Source organism: Mauremys mutica, chromosome 6 (assembly GCF_020497125.1).
Source record: "Mauremys mutica isolate MM-2020 ecotype Southern chromosome 6, ASM2049712v1, whole genome shotgun sequence".
Taxonomy (NCBI): domain Eukaryota; kingdom Metazoa; phylum Chordata; order Testudines; family Geoemydidae; genus Mauremys; species Mauremys mutica.
In genome coordinates, this window is record NC_059077.1 from 118,307,623 (window position 1) to 118,315,064 (window position 7,442).

Here is a 7,442-nt window from a genome sequence, read left to right on the forward strand (position 1 = left end):
AGCAGAGCTGGCTGGGGAGGAGGAGTTGAGGAACTGTTTGTGTTTGGACAATGAACCTATTTCAAGGAGAATGGGTGGAGCAGTGTATGCTCAGAAGCTGGGCAGAAGTCATTCATCAAGAATCATAATTTGCCATTAGTGTCAGAACTGGGCTTTTATTCCAACCTACACTGGAGCAAACCACCTGCTTAACAGTGACTGCTCGGTAGACTAAGTCAATTGGTATGAAATGAAGTACATTTTAATGGGGAAAAAATTTAGTTCACTGTGACCATCTCATTTCCACTGCAGTTAACACGACAAAGTGACACATGTCCACACTATTGACTGATGATAGAACATTTGTGTTCTATTTGAAGTCTCGCTCATGGCAATGCATGCCAAATTGCTGCTCTCCTTTTCCGCTCTTTTTTATTGTGTGTACTTAGTGTACCAGGCTGTTAAGAAAGGTTGGTTCTTCTTACAGCAGTGGCTGAATCAGCTCCTTAATACTTCACAGACTTTATAGGCAACAGGCTGGTACTCTGAAGGGGACCTGTTACCTAAGGGCTTGTCTACATTGGCACTTTACAGCGCTGCAACGTTCTTGCTCCGGGGTGTGAAAAAACACCCCCCTGAACGCTACACGTTTCAGTGCTGTAAACAGTGTAGACAGTGCCCCAGTGCTGGTAGCTACTCCCCTCGCAGAGGTGGGTTTTTTTAGAGCACTGGGAGAGCCTTGACTATACGAGCCACATTAAAGCGCTGCCAGTGTCTCTCATTAAAACACTATGGTCAACGGGCCTAATTCTCCACTACCTTGCAATTTGTGAAGTCATTTCCAACTGTGCAAAAGCTGTAAAATCCTCCCCTTTTAATCAGGGGCAGGAACACAAGCCAAAATAGGGAAAGAACAACTTAAAGGATATTTAGATAAATTAGATGTAATTCGAGTCGGCAGGGCCTGATTAAATGCATCCTAGGGTACTAAAGGAACTAGCTGAAGCAATCTCAGAAACATGAACAATTATCTTTGAGAACTCATGGAGGACAGGTGAGGTACCAGAGAAACCAGAGGACTGGAGAAGGGCAAATATAGCACCTATCTTTGAAAATGGAAACAAAGGGTATCCAGGGAATTACCAACTTGTCAGCCTAACTAGGATACCTGGAAAGATACTGGAACAAATTACTAAACAATCAATGTGTAAGAACTTAGGGGATAACAGGGTGATAAGGAATAGCCAGCATGGATTTGTCAAAAACAGTTCCTGCCAAACCAACCTAATCTCCTTCTTTGACAGGGTTATTGGCATGCTGGATATCAGGGGTGATGGGGAAGCAATAGATGGGATATATTTTGATTGTAGTAAGCCTTTTGACAGTGTCCCACATGACATTCTGATAAGCATGACAGAAGTTCACCTACAAGGGGAGACATCATAGAAGAACGGTAATATTTCAGTATAAGACACCTACTTCATTCATAAAAATATCCAATTTCGGGAACTGTACCTCACACAGTATTGGCTATACAGACATTGTCAGTTACGATATTTTGCACTTGGCAGGATAGATCTGGATTTGGGTTTGAGTAGGTAGTGGAAGGAGCCATCCATTAAATCTTGCATAATCAGTTTTAATTTTCAGCTCAACGGTTGGTGTTTGAGAGAAGGGTTTAGTCTCATTGTGCTTACTTCAGCAAAACCAAAGGCTAAAATGTAGCATAAAATAGCTTGTGAATTTTAAAATATCTAGACCTTCAATTTCAGTCAAAGATGGCATAACATACTAAGACATTATCTTCTAGCTCCCAGACAGTTAACTTAGATCTTTGAGTAAGTTTAAATGTTTGTATGTCATTTTTTTTTCTTCATTTGTTTTGTCTGCAGGGCTGGTTTGTTTGTTTTTTTAGGTAAGGGAGGTGTTGAAGTAGAATTAAGTTTAAAATATTTTGTGGGTTTCACAGTGCTGCTTTAGCTAGCTTGCATTTTCTCCTCTATTCATAAACAATTAATAAAAGATACTGCTTTGTCAATAGAACATAAACATTGTAATTATAGTTGCTTTTTACTTTTTCCACTAATCTCCGGTTTGTAATTTGTTACACACTTTAGAGCACTTTCAATCTGAGAGCATTTCCCTCTCCTTATCCCTCCCTCCTAACTGAGTTTGAACTGCAGGTGTCAGTTACGGATGAGTTTCGTTAGTATCATGCCAGACCACCACGACATCACATGAAAAGCAGCTGTAGCACTCACCCACCAAGTAAAAACTAAGATAATTGGTTAATTCTCTTTCACAGCTCTCTCAAAGTTAAGTACTGAGTTGGTTGGAAATTGAGTTCCACCCACATATTAAGTTTCAATTTTCGGCAACAAGGTGGGGGGGGAGAGATCATAAAGCTGGTTTCCCCCCCCACCCCCCCGCCATATTAAAAATATTTAAATACAGATGTGCTGCTGCAATGCCTCACACTCTCATTCTCCTGTATATGCTAGTTTCCCTGGTAGAAGGACATCTCCCATGATGAACCATGGTCTGCCCTCTCTTGTTGATGGTAGATAGTTGTAGCAGATTGAGCACTCACCACTGTGGCGCCTCCTGCTGGTCATCCAGGAATTAGCTCCTCAGCCTCAGAGCTCCCCTTGCTGGCCGGTGTCTCACCTGACGCAGGCCGCATGTCCTTCCCGGACCCCAGTGCCCCTTTACCTCGGGGTTCTGCCCACCACAGCAGTACCCCCACCCTCTGGGTCTCCCCTCCCCGGGGAACCCCCAACCCCCTATCCCCACCTTGCCTCAGTGGCTACTGCCAGCCGTCATCTAGCCCCCTTTCCCTGGGGCAGACTGCCCTCTGTCATGGCCACTCATCACTGGCGAGGGGGTTGGACCAGCTGCCGCTGCCTATCCCAGGACTGCACCTCTGCAGCCCCAGGGCCTGCCTTGAGCCTTTAGCAAGGCCTCAGCCTGGGGAGTTGCCAGGCTGGAGCTCCCCAGCTCCACTTGCCCTTCCCCAGCACTTCCCTACATCAGGTACCCTGTGCTCCGGCAGGCAGCTAGGTCCTTCCCACCCCAAGGCTGGAATGAGACTCTCCCAGCTCCTCCCTTAGCCCTTATATCAGAGCCAGCTATGGCCTGATTGGTGTGGCCACAGCTGGGGCTGCCTCCCCAATCAGCCTTGAACCTTTTTTCCTAGGAGCGGGGTAACTGCCCTGCTACAATAGTACATAATGACACAGTCATATAACTACAGTGCATCATGGGAAATTAAGTACCGCTGGGGAGCTTGGTCCATATAGGAGAATGGGAGCATGACGCATCTGATCTATACCTCCTATAGGACACCGGGGCAGCATTTTAGAATTGAAATATTTGAGTTTTCAGCCAAAATATTTTGAGGTTCAGGCAAGTAGTTTTTCAGAATCTCCTAAAATGTAGGAGTAATTTAATGTTTTCCTTCCACTGTGCATTGCTTTGTATTTAATGATACTGAACATCATTTGCCATCGCATTGCCCATTCACCTAGCTTGGTTAGGTCTTGGTGAAGTTCTTCACAGTCCTCTCTGGTCCTGACTAACCCAAATAACCTTGTATCATCTTCAAATGTTGCTACCCCACTACTCATTCCCCTCTTTCCTGATCTGTTATATATTAACATGGGACGTTAATATATATCCCTTTGGTATCCTGTTGTCATGATGAAAAAGGACCATTTAATCCTACTTTTTTGCTTTCTGCCTCTATAGCTGTTTTTTGATCCAAGACAGTGTTGTGCCTCTTACCCCATGACTACATATCTGTAGTCTGGCCAAAGGTGGTTTCAAAGTCTAAATCATGTCAACTGGTTCTCTTTTATCTACAACTTTATTGAGACATTGAAATATTTCTAAGATTAGTGAGACATACTTTTCCTTTTCAGAAACCACACTAGTTAGATCATGGTCTTTCAGGTATGATAGGGATTTTAAGGGGTCCCGCGTGCCCCAGACTGTGTCCCGCTTGCCCCAAGCTGAGTTAGCTGCTAGACCCCCACCCATAGGGTCAGAAGCAGACTGCATCCTAACCCCTGCCTTTCAGGCCTAGGCCTGTTAGCAAAACCCAATTGCTATATAGAACAAAGGTTAACTTCTGCAATTCTTGTTTGTCTATATAACGGGCACGAGGGGGGGTGATGGTGGTGAAGAAACCAGAGAAAGGGGAACTGAGGGAAGCTCAGCTAGAATGCGACAAGAGCCTTATCCAATGCAACCGCAAAGGAGGGGTCTTAAGGCAGACAGACTACCAACGAAAACTGTCAAAGAACAATAACAGGAAAAACCAAATATGGAAAAATACTGAACTAGCTTGCTTAATTTGCCACTGTTAATCCCAAATAAGGAAATCTAGGTAAGTGTTAATTTGCGGTTTTAGCCTTTATAAGCTTGGTGAAAATCTGTTAAAGACAAGGCAGCAACCCCCTTCTTTGCATGGGGCCATGCTAGCCTTCCCTGTATTCATACCTGTATTTCAATAAAGGTGCCTCAGTGTGTGTGACACAAAATCAACGGTGTGGTCAATTTTTCCACAACAATTTGGGGGCTCGTCCGGGATCCACAGATGACATCCCTGGACCGGAGGACCGCGGGCAGTTCCCTTCCAACCCCAGGGCCCATCTGAGAGATAAGAGACCTTTTGAAATCTCTGCTGCTAGGGGCTTGGCAGAGGACTGGCCCGTAGGCTCTGGCTGGGGTAAGTCGCAAGCTGCATCCCACCTTGGGACAAAGTCAGACACACTTGACGCCCTTGTTTCGGCCTTAGCAGGGCCCGAGGTAGAGTTTCCGAGGTAGAATCACGTATCACGTTTCTGAGGTAGATTCAGGAATCAGGTTGAGTTCCGTCTCAACCCCGGGTTGAGTTAGTTTCGTCTTAACCCGGAGTCTCATGTTGTGCCGGCAGCCCCAGACCTCGGACCGCGCTCTTTTGGTCCGGAGGAGACTGATCGCCTAATAGAGCTGGGCGTTCGGGGTCCCGGAGCCACTAGGTTGGGAGGAACAAGGGGCAGTTTTCGCCCTGGCAGCTGTGCCAGGAAATGTGCCTGTGTGTGTGAGGCCGTGCGGCCTGTGTGTGTGTGTATAAGGCCGAGCGGCCGGAGTGTGTTGGTTGTGGAAAGACGCCCCAGACCCCCTGCGAAGCAATAGCTCGTGACCGGGGGTGTTCTGAAAGCAAGCGCCACAACCCGCTTGAAGAGAGATTGAAAAGCTTCCCTGACTGGCAGGCCTTGGTAAGTGGCTAACCAGTCGGGGTGCTTGTGCGTTCCCCATCCTGTTGCCCTTTTACCCCTCCATATCCCCATGGCCCTGTGACCGCTCTTTGAGCACTGCCTTGTAAAAGGCCGCAGAGTCCCTTTTGTTCCCCCCGGAGCCATAAGCTCCCTTCCCTTCCTCAGAGAGGAGGGAAGCCCCAGGAAACCGTACCGTCGGCTCTGAGGCTTCTGCAGCACCGTTGGCTCGAAGGCTGGTGCCCAGAGCTGCAGAGGGACGTGCGGGGACCACGGGCTTTTTCGTTTAGCCCGCCCCCCTTGCCCACTTGCCCGCAGGTTCGCCAGAGGACTGTTGCCTGAGAACCTGCTCCCTTGTGTTCCTGCCATGAAACAAGGGCAGGCCTGGTTGGGCCATTAGTGTAGAACTGTGGTGACCCCCGAGTTAGCATCCTGGTGTGACTGGCTTGAGTAAAAGTGAGCTGTGGTGAAAATGGGGGCCAAAGGATCTAAAATCCTGCCGGTCCCACCCAAAGGCACGCCTGCTGCTTATATGTACGTACATTATGGGTCGTCGATGTGTAAATATTTAGAAAAATGGAATTGGTATACCTGAAATGATCCAAAACTGCAGTTTCCCCTGGAGGGAAGTTTTGACCTTGACAGGATTGTACACCTCAGGGGTGCACTCCTTGTCAACGCCATGCCTGTATTGTGAAGGTTGTTTTGTGTCAGTTATAGGTTTGGGGTTAGAACCCCCGAGGTAGAAGCCACTATGAACCCTGGGGAAGTGAGTAACCCCGGAGTGGCCCTAGAGATAAGGTTGGCCAAGGCTCCCGTCAGCAATAGGCAGACAGTGGAGGGGCCGTAAAACTAGCTGCCAGTAATTGGAGCTAACAGCCCATAGGTGTGCCAGTGAATGCTGAAATAATTAAGAGTTACACCCTGACTGATGGTGAGAAGGGCAAAGGGGTGTGGTGTGTTTTGTTGTATGTTTTGTCCACTGTGCTAGCCTGTCTGTTAAGTGTTTTATATTTAGCCCTTTAGGGATGCCTGTCAGCTAGGTTGTAATTGTCTGCCCAGTATCCATAATGGGGGCAAGGGGGAATCTAAGCAGATTCCCATGCCAGAGAAGGGAATTTTAAATTGTGCAATCTGCTGTACCCCAAATGGTATGTATCTGGATGTGTCTGATCCCGCTCACAATGAGGTCCTGGCAGGTTTTCAGAAGGACACTCTGAAGGAGCAGACTGACCCCAGCCCTTCCTCGTTGCAACAGGAACAGCTGGTTAAGGTCTCTCCCTCCCTGTGGGCATTGTGAGCCGATCATGCCAACCAGGTTGGGCACATTGGGGCTGCCCAACTGGCTGAAATTTTGCCTAAACCCAGCAAGACCATTTCCCAAAGTGTAGTAAACCCTCTCTCAAACTAGACCGAGAGAGGAATTTTACTGTGCTGTTCATGCTGTTGTTTTCGGTGCTGAGGGGTTGTCACCGCCTCAGAGGAGGATTGTATTAAGTTCGGACATAGAAAAATGTTATTATTAAATAAAATGCATCAAGATGTAATGTGTGTATATAAAGGGATAAATGGGGGTTAAGTCAAAAGCCCGCCCTCCTTGCTAAATTGGTAGTGAAACAATGCCTGTGCCCATGAAAAGAAAAAAAAATGTAGCAAGAAAAAAGGATTGGGCCCAAACAAGCAGGCAACCGCAGTTTGAGGAAGTTAAAAGAAGGAAAGTTACAAGTTAACTCTGTAGTTATTGGAGGAAATTAAGCGGTACAACTATATACAATTATTAATAGAAGGTGTTATGGCTTCTTTGCAGTCATTCCTTTGGGAGTGTTTGTGAATAATCCAGACAAGAGGTTATTTAAGTAAAATCATTTGACTGTAAAACAAAATAGTCAATTTTGTTAAAAACACGTATGGTGAGTACAATCTTTGTTTTATAATAAATTGATGTTGTTTTGGGGTTGTAAAAACAAACAAAAAGAAACTAGTGTTAATTTTGGGATTTAGTATTTAATCCTTAAGGTAATTTAATGTGTTATAAAATTTTAGTAAGAGATTTTAAATCTGGTTTGGTAACGACTAGCAAATAGAAGCTGTAGTAAATACCCCACACTAAGCCTTAAGGTGGCTCTATGCAATCAATGATTATGTTGTCAAAGGAAAGCCAAAAGGGATTGTGTTTTCCATTTAAAAAATCAACATGTATTTAAG